This window comes from Meriones unguiculatus (genome assembly GCF_030254825.1).
Source record: "Meriones unguiculatus strain TT.TT164.6M chromosome X unlocalized genomic scaffold, Bangor_MerUng_6.1 ChrX_unordered_Scaffold_30, whole genome shotgun sequence".
In the NCBI taxonomy this organism is placed as follows: domain Eukaryota; kingdom Metazoa; phylum Chordata; class Mammalia; order Rodentia; family Muridae; genus Meriones; species Meriones unguiculatus.
The window spans coordinates 3,097,403-3,113,836 of record NW_026843706.1 but is presented as its reverse complement, the minus strand read 5'-3'; the positions used below and the strand labels follow the sequence as shown (position 1 = coordinate 3,113,836).

The following is a 16,434-nucleotide window of genomic DNA, read 5'->3' as shown; positions in this document are numbered from 1 at the left end:
ATAGCCTGCTTTTTGAGCTCCCTCATGTACAAAGGAGCCACCATCTGTATACCAGGTATAGATGGCCTGAGGCAATGTGTCCTCATGTAGGTGTGAGGAGTGGGGCAATAGTTCCTCTAAAGTTTCAGTGCAAGAATGAGATGGGGAGTGGTCAGAGTTAGGTCAAGAAAGAAGGTTTGAAATATTAAGAGGTGGGCATAGTTGGAAAGTAAGAGTAGAGTCTTCTATTAATGCTACCTGGAGGGAAAGAATCCTGGAGGAAGACAGAGTTTGTAAACCTTTATATGTTAAAAGGTGAGATGGATTGTGACAGGAGAAGACAGTAATAGGTGACCGAAAAGTTAGTTTTTTGGACTCTGGATATCGTGCTCCACAGCTGCTAAGGCACGAATGCAGGATGCCCACCCCCGGATTGTCAGGTCTAATTTCTTTGATAGGTATACTACAGGTGCAAAGGAGGGTCCCAGTTGGTGACCCAGGGCTCCAAGGGCATATCCCTCTTTTTCTGTTACGTAGAGAGAAAAAAACCTGGTTAACTGTGGGAGATGTAGGGTTAGGACTGTAGCCTCAAGAAGAGCCTGTTGGAGCCTCTGAAAAAGCTTGGTAATGGGCTTAAGAAGGGGTTCATGCAAGGGACCTAAGGCTTCCTCATATAAGGGGTGGGCAAGAAGGGAAAAGGAGGAGACCCAGGACCTGTAAAAAACCAGCCATTCCCAAAAACAATAAAAAATCTTCTTTAGTGGAGGGAACTGCCAGAGACTGTATTAGGTCTTTTCTATCTAGGATGATGCCCTTGTGGGTTGGAGTTATTGTTAGTCCCAGGTAAGTGACCTCAGAGGTGGACAATTGGACCTTGGAGGGTGAGACTTGATAGCCCCTACTGTATAGCAAATTTAGAAGAGCAGAGGTGTTAACTAACTGGCTAACTCTTAGGGATGGGTTGCAGAGGAGACGGTCATCTACTATATACGTTTAGATTTAGGAAGAGATAAGGAGAGTATTATAAAGGCTTGGGCCTGGCCAAACAAATGTGGGCTTTCCCAAAATCCCTGGGGTAGAACAGTCCAAGTAAGCTGGGTAGAAACAAGAGTCTAAGGGTCAGTCCAGGTGAAGGCGTCCAGGGGGATAGAGAAGAATGCATCCTTGAGATCCATAGGAGGTACCTGAGGGGATAGTGGAGAGGAGAATATAGGTGTTAGCTACAACAGGGTGGACAGGGGACACCTGAAGAATTGAGAAGCCAGAGGTCTTGAACCAGGTGATAGGTTCCATTGAGCTTTGTAACTGCAAGTATAAGAGTGTTAAAAGGAGAGGAAGTGGGGTGAAGGAATTTTTTTTCTTAGAAGCCAGAGATAATAAACTTAAGTCCCCTGAGAGTCTTGAGGGAAGTGTGTTTTGAGCTTGGGTGATATACCAAGTGGAATCCTGTAGCTAAATGACCACAGGGGAATGGTGCCTAGCAACAGAGGGATTTTGGACATCTCAGAGTGGGGGGTCCACTTGAGAGGCTGGTAAAGGAAGTGATGTGTCACAACTGGTAGGTAGGGTGGCGAGGAGGAGAGAGGACGTTGGCAAGCTTGGGATCAGGCGAATGGGTGGAATAAAGGAGACAGAGGCTCCCACTTTGGCTAAAAAGTCCCTTCCCAGTAAGGAAACTGGACAGGTTGGCATCACTAAAAAGGAATGAGTCAAGGAAACACCCCTGAAAATACAATTGAGTGGTGGAGTCCAGCAAGGTTGGCAAGGCTGTACCCTTACTCTGACAATAGAGGAACTGGAAGGAGAGATTGGTCCCCAATACTCCGTCAGGACTGAGTAAGTGGCTCCAGTGTCCACGAGGAATGAGATGGGCCGCCCTAATACCATGATAATTACATGTGGCTCCCTGCTAGTGATGGCAGTGGTTGGGTCAAGGGAACCCAGGCACCTACCGTTGTCCATAGCCAGGCCTAGGATATCAGCCGGAGGGCGATCTGGGATGCCTCCATATCATGGGAGAAAAGGTGGCAGTCAACACCCCAATGTCCCTCTTGGTGGCATTTTGGACATAGCCCCGGTGGCTTGTGGGGGTTAGGACAACCGGTCCCAGTGATCTTCTTTTTTTTTTTTATTTTTTATTTATTTTTTTATCGGTTACATTTTATTAACTCTGTATCCCAGCCGTGTCCCGATCCCTCATTCCCTCCCAGTCCCTCCCTCCCTCCCTCCCTCATCTCCACCGTGCCCCTTTCCAAGTCCACTGATAGGGGGGACCTCCTCCCCATTCATCTGATCCTGTTTTATCAGGTATCTTCAGGACTGGCTGCAAAGCCCTCCTCTGTGGCCTAACAGGACTGCTCCTCCCTTCGGGGGTGGGGAGACCAAAGAGCCAGTCATTGAGTTCCTGTTAGAAATAGTCCCTGTTCCCCTCACTTTGGGAAACCAATTGGTTACTGAGCTACCACAGGCTACATCTGAGTGGAGGTTCTAGGTTATATCCATACATGGTCCTTGGTTGAATGTCAGTCTCAGAAAAGACCCTGTGCCCAGATATATTTGGTCCTTGTGGAGCTCCTATCCTTTCCCCATCAGACTAACTCCCCTTCTTTCTTATGATTCCCTGTACTCTGCCAAAGGTTTGGTCATGAGTCTTTGCTTTGAAAACACTACTCAGCAATCAAAAAGGAGGAAATCAAGAAATTTGCAGGCAAATGGTGGGATCTAGAAAAGATCATTCTGAGTGAAATATCCCAGAAGGAGAAAGACAAACATGGGATATACTCACTTATATAGACCTATAAGATATGATAAACATAATGAAATCTATACACCTAAAAAAGATAATCAATTGAACGGACATGGGGCAAGATGATCAATCCTCGTTTAGAAAGACAGATGGGATGTGCATTGAATGTATGACAGGAGTCTACTGAGCGCATCTGAAAGACTCTAGCAGTGTTTTCAAAGCAAAGACTCATGACCCAGTGATCTTCTTGACCATATTTGGAACAGGGATCCTGTGGTCCTTGTGCCTTGGGAGGCAAGGGAGCATGGGTAGTTGCTGAGGCTGGTCAGAAGGCCTTGGCCAGCATTTGGTATTTTTGCTTGGGAGCTTTCTCATCTTTCCCATAGTACACCGTAAAGGCTAGCACGTCAGAGGTCCTCTCTCCAAGCACATAAGCTTAGCCCTGATATCAGGGAAACTCTGGGAGAAAAACTAGATCATCAGAAGTTGCCTACCCTCTGTATTTTCAGGGTCTAGATTAGTATGTTGTAAGAGGGCCTTTGTAAGGTGCTCTAGGAATTTAGATGGGTTTTCATTCTTGTACTGAGTGACCTCCTGGAGCTTCTCATTATTAACTGGCTTGAGGGCAGCCTTGCAGAGACCAGCCAGGAGGCATGTCATGAACTGATCTCTAGCTAAAATGCCTTCCAGAGTAGTATAATCCCACTGTGGATCCTGGTTGGGCACTGCCTCAGCCCCAGCCAGGTGTGCTGCATTTGTTTAGTGAACCTTATCTGTATGCATTCTAGCCTGTTCTCAAACTTGCCTGCGCTCCTCAGGTAATAGGTTGTTGGTAAGAATCATATCATGAAAGGTAAGACTATATGATTGAGTGAGATATTGAAATTCTGTAATAAAAGTAGAAGGATTAGAGGTATAGGATCCCAGTCTCTTTTCTACTTGAGAGAGTTCAGTTAGTGAGAAAGGAAAATGCACCATAACCAAGCCATTCATGCTGGCCACCTCGCACAAGGGAAGAATTGAGGCAGGTTTGTGCTGAGTAGAAGAAGGAGGCTTGTTACAGAGTGAGAGTGGGTAGCAGGGGAGCTATAGCTGTTGGTGGGGTGAAAGTGGGTGCCAAAGAAGCATGGCTAGTATGGCCTGTTGCTGGGGAGGGGAGTGAGGATGCTAGAAAAGCCAAAGAGGAAGAAGAGGAAGCAGACAAGGAGAGAGAAGCTGGAGGTTGAGAAAAAGCCGGAAGTTGAGGACGATGGGGCAGAGGTTTGCAGCGGGATCAAAGATAGAGGACTCTTGAAGTTGAGACTTTATAGCTAGAAGAACTTGGGTGGGAGAGCAGGAAGAACAGAGGGAAGGTTTAGAGCAGAGAAGAGAGAAAGCTTGAACATAGGAAACCTTCTTTCATTTACCAGATCGACAGTAATTAAAAAGATCCCGTGAAATACTGGGATTTAATGTGCCATTAATCAGCCAATTTGAACCATTATCTAAGGAATATGTACAGAGGCGTATGAGCTTAGAGGCCTTAGAGGCTCCACACATACAGTTTTAAAATTTTTTCAGAGGATGTCCCAATGGGGATACTGGAGGAACAGAAGAATGGACAGTTCCCATTGGGCGGGTAGGAGTCAGTGACCTGCCAGAGGTGTCCCAAAGGCAAGGTTTGGCTCAGTAGACTAGTATGGTCCTATCTGTTCCAACAGTTTGTCAGTGTTGGCCAGAGACCAAGGGCATAGTTGCCCATAGCAGGCACGGTTACCTAGCACTAGGATTTTGTAGTGAGCGAGAGGGGGAGGGAGTGAAACCATGCTGGTAGAGGCAAAAATCTCACCCAAGGGAAAAAGAACCCCTGAATGGAGGTCACCAAAAATAATCAACCATAGCCAGTAAAGACCGTGGTTCGGTGTGCCTCCATCTCAAAAGGTACTAGGAAGTTGCTGGACACTCAACGATCAATGTTCCCCACCAAGAGAGACATTTATGATGACCAATGTGGAGAACTCACCAATCCAGCCAGTGTTGCATGTAGGAGGTAGTGATCTGGTTGCTGGAAAGAGGGTTGCTAGTGGATTTTAAATGAAATAGGTTTCCAGAACCTCAGGTGGCGACACTGGTGCCAGGAGCAGCCACCATACAGTGTGGCCACTGAAAGAGTCTGTTTCAGGCCCAACACACCAGTGTTAGGATTGTGTAGTGGAATTATACGGTGGGTTCATAAATCACGCTACAGGACTGGTTACATTTGGGAGGTTTTATTAGGGAAAGGGGGGTGATCAAAGAGACTGTCTCTGGCCAAGGTGGGAGAGAGGGAGAGAAAAGGGGCAAGTCCTCTTATAAGGTGACTCAGCACAGGAACAGGTGGTCCAAAGGTGGCCTCACAGATACCTGATGTCCTGTTTGTCAGGTCTTTTGAGGGCTAGCCTTAGAGATGCCTGCTTACGGATCCCAACATTGAGATCAAGAGGTATGATCAAAGTCAGGTTCTGTTTCCTTGGAAGACTATTTTATAGATGGTTGAGAAGCACAGAATAGCTGTGTTTCTGACATGTTATCTGTAGTTAGTGCTCAATGCCTAGATTCAATCACTTATTAGGGGTGAGGAAGCAGATACGGTGAGGAGGCAGAGAAAATTCATTGCCTTCTTCAGTGGTCATTTTAAAAAGTATATTCATTCATTCATTTTAAATTCTAATTGCAGCCCCTCCCTCCCACCCTCTTTCCCCTTTTCCCTGTCTGATCCTTCTTCTTAGAAAAGAGAACCCCCACTACCACCCCATACAGATCTACCCTGGCACATCAAGTCGAATCAAGACTGAGCACATCCTCTTCCACCAGGGCCAGACAAGGCAGCCCAGCTAAGAAAAAGGGATTCAAAATCAAGCAACAGAATCCATGTCAGAGACCGCACTGCTCCACTTGATAGGGAACCCACATGAAGACCAAGCTGCCCATCTGCTGTATCTATGTAAGGGGCCAAGATCATGTTCATGCATTCACTTTGTTTGGTGCTTCCCTCTCTGTATGCCCCAATGGGCCTAGGTTAGTTGATTATTCTGGTCTTCTTGTGGTGTTCTTGTCCCCTCTGGGTCCTTCTCTCCCTTGCTCCCACTCTTCCACAGGACTCCAAGAGCTCTGCATAATGCTTGGCTTCGGAGCTCCGCATCTGATTCGATCAGCTGCTGGGTGGGGCCTCTTAGAGGACAGCTATGCTAGGCTCCTTGTCTACAAACATAGCAGAGTATCATTAATAGTGTCCAGGGGCTGGCTATCTCCTATTGGGTGGGTCTCAGCTTGGGCCAGTCATTGGTTGGCCATTCCCTCAATCTCTGTTCCGTCTTTATCCCTGCACTTCTTGTAGGCAGGGTAAATCTAGGGTCGAAGTTTTCGTGGGCGGGTTGGTGTTCTAGTCCATTCACTAGGAGTCCTGTTTAGTTAGAGGATGTCCTCTTTAGTCTCCATGACCACTGCCCCTAGGAGTCTCAGCTAGAGTCACCCTCACATCTTCCCAGAAGCCTGCCCTGTCTTAGGTCTCCAGCTTGTCACAGAGATGACCCTGCCCACGGTTTCTCTTCTCTCTTCAGGCCCTCTATCCTCCTGCCCCCTCTCTCCCAAGGTCTGATTTCCACCCTCTTTCTCTCTTTGCTCCCTCTCCTACCTTGTTCCCTCTCTTCAGCCACTACCTCTGTCTATTCTATTTCTCCTTCTGAGTGAGATTTAAGCATCCTCCCTTGGGTCCTCCTCATTCCTTATTTTCTTTGGATCTGTGAATTGCAGTGTTTATCCTGAACTATATGGCTAAAATCCACTTATAAATGAGTACATACTGTTAGTGTATAGGAAGCCTGCTTCTGGGTTGCCTAGTAACCTATATGATGTAATCATGCGTTGCCCAACCGGTGTGTGGCAGGCATGGTTCAGCTGCGTATGCACACGCTATAAAAGGACCAACCCGCCACTTTGCCTCTCTCTTACCTTCCTCTTTTACTCTCCTCTCTTGCTATCTCTGCCTCACTTTCTTTCCTGGGGGGCTCCCACCATCTCTCTCTCTTTCATTTTCCTCCCTATCTCTCCACCAAATGTTAGTATTTATTTTAAAATGATGTCACACATACAACAGATATTATATGAAAGAGATTTGTTGGATGGAGGTGGAGAGATAGAGAGAAAAAGGAAAGGGAGAGACATGGTGGGAAGCTCCCAGGAAACAAAGTGAGGTGGAGGGAGTAAGAGAGGAGAGTAGGAGAGAGACAAAGTGGTGCGTTGGTCCTTTTATAGATTGTGCATATGCAGCTGAACTGCGCCTGTCACACACCTGGTGTGCCACACATGATGACATCATAGGTTTGTAGGCAACCCAAAAGCAGGCTGCCTATACACTAACACATACCATGTGTGTCTTTCTGGGTCTGGATTACCTCACTCAGTATGATCTTTTTTAGTTCTATCCATTTGCCTGTAAATTTCATGATTTCTTTGTTTTTAATTGCTGAGTAGTATTCTATTGTATTCTTCCTTTGAGGGACATCTGGCTATTACAAGGTAAGAGGAGCTCCACAAAAGACCAACAGAGTCAACTAGCCAGGGCCCAGAGGGGTTTGTGAAGACTGAAGCACCCAACCAAGGACCATGCATGGACTGGTCCTATGCTCCCTATGCATATGTAGTCGATTGGCAGCTCCAGCTTCATGTGGGTTCCCTAGTAAGGGGATGGGGGCTGTCTCTGACATGGACTCTGTTGCCTGATTTTTTATCACTTACCTCTGGCAGGGATGCCTCACCAGACCATGGGGGGAGAGGTCATATTCAGTCCTGATACAACTTGATGTGCTGGGGTGGGTTGGTGAAGGGGTTCCCGTTTTCTGAGGAATAAAAGAGAGAGAGAGGGGAGGGTGACAGAGGGGGCCATGATCAGGATGCAAAGTGAATAAATAAATAAATTTAAAAATAAGACAGAGACTCAGTTTATATAGAAAAAGTTTGTACCAGAAAAAATAAGGAATACTTGACTCCTTTTCTCCCAATTTTCAAAATATCCAGTACCCTCCAATACAGAAAAGTGAAGGTTTTGGTTGTTTGGTTTCATTTTTTGTTTTTGAGACAGGGTCATATAGTCCAGGCTAGCTGCAAACACACTGTGTAGTTGAGGATAACTCCTGTTTCCTCAAGTGATAGGGTCAGAGGCCTGGACCATCACAACTGGCAAACGTGGTAACAGATAACATCAGCTATTCTGTGCTTCTTTTTTTTTTTTTTCTTGATTATTTCCTAGGCTTCAATCTGTTGCAATTCTCATTCTTAGTGATGTTTGAACTTTCCAGAAGTTGAAGAGAATTGGCAAACGTCTCTTCAATTTTGGTCCTAAGTTCTTTTGACAATTTCTATAATTTAAAAAGACATTGATAGATTATATTCAAGAATATTGTTATCAGTTCTCCAAGTGGGAACAGGGACTGTCTCTGACATGAACTCAATGGCTGGCTCTTTGACCTTCTCCCTCCCCCGCCCCTAAAGGGAGGAGCAGCCTTGCTAGGCCACAGAGAAGGACATTGCAGCCAGTCCTGAAGAGACCTGATAAGCTAGGGTCGGATGGAAAGGGAGGAGGACCTCTCCTATCAGTGGACTTAGAGAGGGGAAGGGAAGAGATGAGGGAGGGAGGGCGGTAATGGGAGGGAATGATGGAGGGGGCTACAGCTGTGATACAAAGTAAATAAACTGTAACTAATATAAAAAATTTAAAATTTAATTAAAAATTGTTTATAGCAAGAATAAACATCTGCAGAAGACCATTGGCTTTTGTAAAGTTACTCTTCTCATGATTAGAGGGTCATTTTGCATAGCCTCTCTTAATACTTCAGTAGGCTAAGTGTTTAAAATGATTGCTTTGGGGCCTATTGGAAGTCTTTATATAGTGAGCTTTTGGTAATAGATGCAACAGTACTTATTTTCTCATGAAGCAAACATAACAAGGATTCTTGGGGAAATATTTAACAGTTGCAGTTAAGACTCAGAGTGTAAGGGTATTTGACTGCCAACATGAGTACAACCTGAATTGAGTTTCAAGAAACTCCCTGGTAGAAGGAGAGAACCAACTCCTACAAGTTGTCTCATCCACATATGCATGGTGACACAAGTACATGTGAATATACACACAAAAATAGGTTAAAAATGTTTAAATTTATGCCTGTTTTCTTTTAAAACAAGGTCTTACTCTATATTCCGGGCTGGCCTGGAAATCACAGTGTAGACTAGGCAAGACTCAAACTTGCAGCAACCCTTTGCCTTGGCTTTAAGTATGGAGATTACAACTGTGTGTTGCCATGTCTGATCTCCAAATGTTATGCTCCAAGTCTATTAGACCAGAATCTCTAGGGCATAAAAACCAAGCTCAGTGATATTGAAAACTCTCCAAGTAATTCTCTTTATAATCAAGGTTGAAAACTGTATTAATCAGGGTTTTCTAGAGGAACAGAACTTATACAACGAATATATATGTATATATTTATACACACACACACACACACACACACACACACACACTTGTTCTTTCTTTGTCCTGCCATAGTCCAGGACTCAGCTGCTGGCTTCTGGACAAAGAACAGAGGGACCCCAAGGTCCTAGGTTCTGTTTCTCTCAGGAATGGTTAAAGTAAGGCCTGTGTACTAGGCAAGGCTTCTGGTCTCACTGGGGGAGGTGCAAGTGGTTTTTTCACCAGATGTTAGCTCATTTAAATGAGATTGTCAGTATCAGGTGATACCAAAGTGTTGGCCCATTGGCTAAGCCTCTGTATTAACTGCAGGGGTTCGGGTGATAGCTCATGCCTGGTTGAATTGCAGCTGAAACACAAGCCTGACAAGACTCAGGCCCAGTGGGATGCTGGACTGGAAGGCAGGTTCAGATGCAGGCCTGCTGGTGCTGCTGGGAGTACAGCAGGGAATTTCCAGGGAGGAGGGTGGAGCCCTCCCTCCCCCAGAAAAAATGATGAATCTCTGTCGGTCATGGTGGAAAGCTAATGGTATCATGCATCACATTCATGTCCTGTGAAATCAGGAATTTATAAACTTTGGGCAGTGGAAGGAGTTTTGAGGGTGAATGTGTTTGATTTGCTTGGGCGAGAAATGCTAGGGATACTTGATTTACAGGGTACACACACACACACACACACACACACAAAACACACACACACAGAGGATTTATGGGCTTATTTAATGGCTTACGGGCTTCTTCCCAGCTAGTCCAACAATGGTTGTACCTCCTTTACATGCAGGAGCATAGTCCTATCACAAGAAAGAGAACATAGTACTTAATTATGAGTGGGGGAAAATCTCCAGGTACCATTGAAGGTTATTTGCTTAAAATTAAGATCTCCTTAGCATAGGGTGGGTATTTCCTGGAATCCCCAGGTGCTTGCTGAACAGGTTTTTTGTCAGGAAAGGATAGGGCCTGTAATCATCCCCGGGGGCTATGTGGTACCACTTAGAGGTTTTAGGGTTCAGGCAGAGAGAGAACCCCATTGAGAAAGGGAGTCCACTCTTATAGACCGAGCTTAGAAGCTATCCAGAAACATCAAACCTTGACCTTAACCAGCAGTCTCTCTCTCTCTCTCTCTCTCTCTCTTCGATTTAGTAGATTAGTTTATGGGCTAAGGTCCAGCTAGTCCAACAGTGGCTGTCATCTAATAACAGGTGGTCTAAGAATCCAGTAGTTGTTCAGTCCAAGGGGCTGGATGTCTCAGCTGGTGTTCAGCATATGCCAGAATCCAGAAGAAGTAAGCTCTAATGCCAGAAAAGGAATGAATTTGCTAGCAAGAATAAGAGCAAGCAGGCAAAGAGAACAAGCTTTCTTCTTCCATGTCTTTTATGTAGGCTGCCCAGATTAAAGGTGTGTGCAGTAAAAGTTTTGGTTTCTTTAAAAACACAGACATGTTCTGTAAACAGGTTTTTGTTTTAATCCCAAGTGTGGGATATGGAGTCCCTTTTAGTCTGTCCACAGCTGGTAATTGTCTTGTGTCAGAGAAGGGCATGGTATTTTCCAGCTGGTAACAACTTCCTTTCTTTGCCAACTGGAGTTAGTGGAATTCTGAAGACTCTGGGAGAGTAAAAATTCAAGAACCCAAAGAGAGAGAACAAGAATATTGAGGAGATGGATGGAGGAGAAAGAAGGCTGCTGCTGTTTTCCATTTGCTGTTTGTTGGATGACTGAGACTGGTATTTTCCCAAAGAACCTGATGACCCTAAACAGCTGGAACTAAGTCTAAAAAGGTCTATATCTCTTTTCCCTTCTAACCTTCTTTCTTTCCTTTCTAGGTTTGGGAGGATTGGAGGGGAGGTAGAGGCTTAAGGAACCTCAAATAAAGTAGAAGTTAAAACTAGTGCCTAAAAGTGTGTCTTCCCACCTAAAAGATACAGATTAGAAGTGGGTCTTCCCACTTCCAATTATTTAATTAAGGAAAAATCCCTCATAGGTGTTCCCAGGCACTTGGGTTTTATTTGATTCTAGATATAGTCAAATTGACAACCAAGAATAGTCACCAGAAGAACCTTATGGAGTGAAGCAAAGATGATGTAAAACTTTATGTAGGCATGATCTTAAGAACCTGAAGAGTTAGGCTAGTTTTTAAAGAATAGGGCATTTGGCATACTGGTGCGGTTTGAGAAAGATAATTTTTTGCCAGTACCAGTTGTTATGTTTTTGGAGGTGCCACTCATAGGGAACAGGACCCAATGAATTCATTTCAGATCATACTGCAGACCAACTTATGTTGTGCCGATGGCAATGCTAGTTTCTGAAAGATTTGCGGGAGACGTGAAGGAAGTTTTTCTTTTCTGGCTGTGGCTAGAGGTCAGAGGCTAGCACATGCTCAGCAAGTGCTGTACCATTGAGACTGGGCTGGCACCCCTAGCCAGGGGATCATCTGATGGGTTTCCTAATGGTGTTCTACACTGACATCTTCTGACTGAGTCAAATTAGGAGAAATATTAATGAGATATATTAATAAAAATTATGTAAGAATATATAATAAAATACTATAAGGAGATATATTAATAAAAGTTTTTATCTGGCTAATTTGTGTCATTAAATGTTGGCATACTTTTAAAAACTATTTTATTTATGTTTATGCCTCTTTTTCCCTTCTCCACTTCAGTCCCTTCCAACACCCCAACAACAGGTAGGAGAGAAAGAAGGTTAGTGGGGAATAGTAACACAGTTTCCCTTAGCTGCTTCCTGCTGGTTAGGGTGGTCTGCTTCCTTGGGGCAAGTCCAATCTTTGCTTTTAGGATATCTCTGACTTCTCTTCAATCTGCATCAACAGCAACCAGGAGCAGCAGGAGTGGGCAGCACCAGCAACATTCTTTCTTGGAGCCCCTTTTCTGTCTTTGTGCTCTGGCATTTATTCCCTTTCCAGAGTCCTCAGTATTAAAAGATCTGCAGTTGATAAAGAGCCCCCCTCAGAGCCCACATGAGGCAAATAGTTTGCTGCTATGGACGATCCGAACCAGTCCCATATCCCACACCTGGGGCTAAAACAAAAACATGTTTACATGTCATAAAACAAAACTTCCACAACAATCAAATGTCATTCAAACTAAATAAAAAGCTCTCAATATGAAGGCTATCCAAAGAGAGCAAACTGATCAGAACATTGTAAATGCTGAGATACTGAAGCAGTTGTGCAGTGAACGTGGTTTTGAAGTGCCGTGGCTGGCCCTGATTTGACACCCAGTTTTTCATAAGCTCTGAGATCCTGGGAAATTCATTTAGTGTCTCCAAGTACTGCTTGTTATCGGCAAACTGGACATAGTCCCTCTACTTAATGGAGAGTAGGCTTTCATAATTACTAAGTATTGGAACTATAAGCAATGTCTTCTTCTGAATATCTCGAATACCAGGCCAAGCTCCTGCTAAGGAATGTGTGGCAGGAAGACTAACAGAACAACAGCCTTCCAAAGATGTCTGTGCTATTCCTCAGAAGCGGGCACTTTATTACCCTACACAGCAAAAGGGACTCTTAAAATGTTATTTAAGATCTTGAGGTAGGCAAGGCATTTCTGGATTATCCATACGACCCAAGGATATCATCACCAGATTTTTTCTAAGTGAAAGAAGAATGCCATATTTTTAGAAGAGATTATTGATCTGTATCAGTGATGATTGCCCATGGAAGAAAACAGGCCAAGGAATGTGGACAGCATATAGAAATCGGAAAGGCAAGGAACCAGATTGTCCCTTTGAGCTTCCAGAATTGCAATCATGTGGCCATGTTGACTTTTTAGTCAAGGGAGACTCACTTCAGGTGTCTGACTTTGGTTCAGAACTTTAAGATAATAAATTCATGTAGTTATCAACCCATTGACTTTGTGATAAATTGTTATGGCATTTATAGGAAACTAGGAAAAGATTCAACCATTCTCTCTGTGGGCATTCAAAGATTTTGAATGCAGATTTTATGAGAAAGTTACATTAAAAACCAGATCATTTAAAAATCTATTAGTATTATAATAACATATACCATAATAATATTTGTGAATGAATGTGTCTATCAGGGCCTCTGGTCTTGGTTGCTTATTTATTCGTCACCTGTGTTACATTTGGATGGCCCCTGGGGAAACCCTCAGCACCCTGTAGTGCTGGAGGATTGGGAAACTGAGTCTGTTGAGACAGCAAAAAGGAACAGACCCATGAGCATTGGTGGGGCACACCTGCGACCCCAAACCTCAGGAAGTAGAGTCAGGATGGCTATAGGCTAGTGAGTTCATACCTGGATATCACAGTGAGACCAGCTTTTTTTTTTTTTAAAGAATAAAACTGTTTATAGTAGATACTGCACAAGGAGACATCTGTGTAAGCGGGTATAAGAAACTGAAGATGTGATCAAACATTTTGGGGAATGATTTGGTAACAGTTACAAAAAGCCTTGAAAAAAGGCAAGTACTCTGACTTAACAGTTATAAGAAAACTCACTGGAATAGGAAAAACTAGATTACTTTGCCTATTATTCACATACTTCAATCCTTGCATAGTTCTGCGATTGCATATATGTGTGATATGGAAGGGAGACAGCAGTATACCTGTTTAAGGTGAAGAATGAAGCCCGGCAGGCCATAATACCAGTTGTAGCTTTGTCCAGACTTGAGCCTGGTTGAATTAATATCTCAAAGGTCCTTTACGCAGTTTTGGTACATTTGATTTTCACTGAAATCATTGAAATTGTGACTTTGACTACTAGTTGCAATAAATTGATGTCTGGCTTTGTATGCATATCAAAATTGCCATCCCATGTTGTGGGTTAAGCAAACGAAAATTTTATAGATGCATGAAATGAAGCTATTAAGTATAGAAAACTACCTAGAGTAGTTTTACTTATCTAATGACATTCACTCAGTGGATTTGGTATGCAAAAGTTTTACACTTAAAGTATGTTCAAATCCAACTGGGATTTTTTTCATTTTTTTTTCTCTCTAGTATTATGTGTTTCAGTCACATGTTAGACTCAAATTCCATGAGAGAGGGACCAAAATTTACACAGCATCATGAGTGTGATGGCAGCAGCACTTGGAGTTTTGATTAAACTGCACTACATGTGTGATTATTACTTGTAAACAGATGATTAGATATTAATTAGACAATAAGTGATTGTAAAGCACTTAGAATATAAAAGTGTTTATAAATACTACCAAGTGATAGCAACAATAATTCTTTACTAACTACACAGCTGCTAATGTAAATAAGAATGATTGTTTTTACAGTTAATGACAATTCTAATTTCTGCCCCAAATCCCTGTTATATCTGGTTTACAATAGCAAAACAAAATATATCATATTTATACTGAGTTTAGCTTAATCATCAGTATTTAGATACATGTATTGTATTTTGAGAAAAAAATATATTTCATTTCAAGACTTCTGTTGTTGCTCCCTTTTTGGTGCTAAGACCTTGGAGTGTCAAATATTTGGGTTTTCTTAAATAATTTTAAAAATTACATTTATTTATTTATTTTTGTGGTATATGGGTGTATGTGTACATACATGTGTGTCTGTATGTTATCACTTGCCATAACTTGGGTGTGGAAGACAGAGGACAACTTGTGAGAATTATTTTTTTCTTTATACCATGTGGGACCCATAGATCAAATTCGGGTTATCAAGCTTGGCAGTTCCTTTCCTATTAAGCCTGTTGGCCAGCCTGTTTATTTTAAATATAAGATCAGGGTTTGTCTGACACATTTTCACTTTATAGTTGGGTTTATGTATTTGCTCCTTAGTAACACAAAACTGTGCTCAGAATATCAGTACATTTTGGTCAAACAAGTGAATAAAGGATAATTTTTTTCTTGGTTACTAGAGAAGCTTAAAAAAGAAGAAAATACAGTGGCACATGCCTGTAATCCCAGTACTAGGGAGGCAGAGGCAGGCAGATCTCTGTGATTTCTCAGACAGCCTGGTTTACAAAGCGAGTCCAGGACAGCAAAGATAAGATCATGGCCTCGTATTAACATCATTCTTAACCAAAATGTTTGATTTTTCTGTCATAAATAAATGTGAGTACCTCTAATAATTTCAGATTCATAATTACACATATTTGAAATGAACTATTTGAATCAAAGTAAAGGGTACTTCATGTTTCATGACTTCAGTAGAAAAAGAGTAAAGAATACAATGGATAAAGTGATATCTCTGAGTCGCCCAATAATTTGTTAACAGATTAAATCTAGTTCAATTGAATAGTGAACCAGTATAGCTTAGTGGAAAGTTCAGGAAATCTGGACTTTTAGCATTTACTATGTAATGTTAGCTAAGTCACCTAGCCACACTGAATCTGTTTATTCATTTCAAAGTTCAATATTAAATCTTGTGCTACAGTGATATTATCTGATGGGTAAAAACAATAGAAAAAGGGCGACATGCTTTCCATTTTGAATTCCTGGAGTAGATAAAAAGGGATTTATTTGTGCATGGCTTCCATTACTTAGTATGGCCATTTTCCTCTAAACTGTCAGGGTTTAGACCTTAACCTTGAGCTACAGAGGGACAACTGGGGGTGTGACTCATATGAAATTCAAAGAGAGAGCAAGAGGTTATAAAATCTAGATGTGCCTCAGGGTGTGCTTTCTGAACAACCGCCCTGGTACATTTCTTGTGCCTGTGATAACTACAGATAGTAAGCCACAGCCTTGTTTCTTGCTCTTGATGCCTTATTTCTTTGCACTGAGATCAACATGCCTTTCTAGTTCCATGTCTTCAAATGGTAGCTCCATTGCTTATGAACTTTGGAGACCCTAAGCAATTACTCTAAGTTGCAATTTCCTTACTTATAAAGTGAGGATAATAATAGGATCTGCTTTGGGTTCTTATGAAGATTAAGGAAGATCTAAATAAAGTACTTGGCACTGCACCTGTGCTTAATAAATACTAGGGAATTTATTTCTTACTAATATTAGACATGGCATTTCACTAGAACAAACTCTTTGCAAGTTCTTTCCTTTGAATATGTGTCTTCAGAATGCTCCTTTTAAACTGATGTTTAGGATAATGTAAACACTAAGGCACATCATTCTCAGTTTTAGTTTTGTTTTGTTTTTTTTCCTTTTTCTCAGACTGCCGTGAGCACTTGGATGAGAGCAGGGTGCTTAGAAAATGGGACCTGGAGCTGATAAAATGAGAGTATATTATAGGGACGTTAGATAAGTGTACTGTACAACAGATGGCAGTAAGAC

At 42.6% G+C, this 16,434-nt stretch overlaps 1 protein-coding gene across 4 annotated transcripts in view; it reads left to right on the top strand.

Annotated features, from left to right (window-relative positions):
- Positions 1 to 16,434, top strand: part of Pcyt1b (phosphate cytidylyltransferase 1B, choline) — a 94,518-nt gene that overhangs the window by 12,631 nt on the left and 65,453 nt on the right. The gene's annotated exons all lie outside the window — the stretch shown is intronic.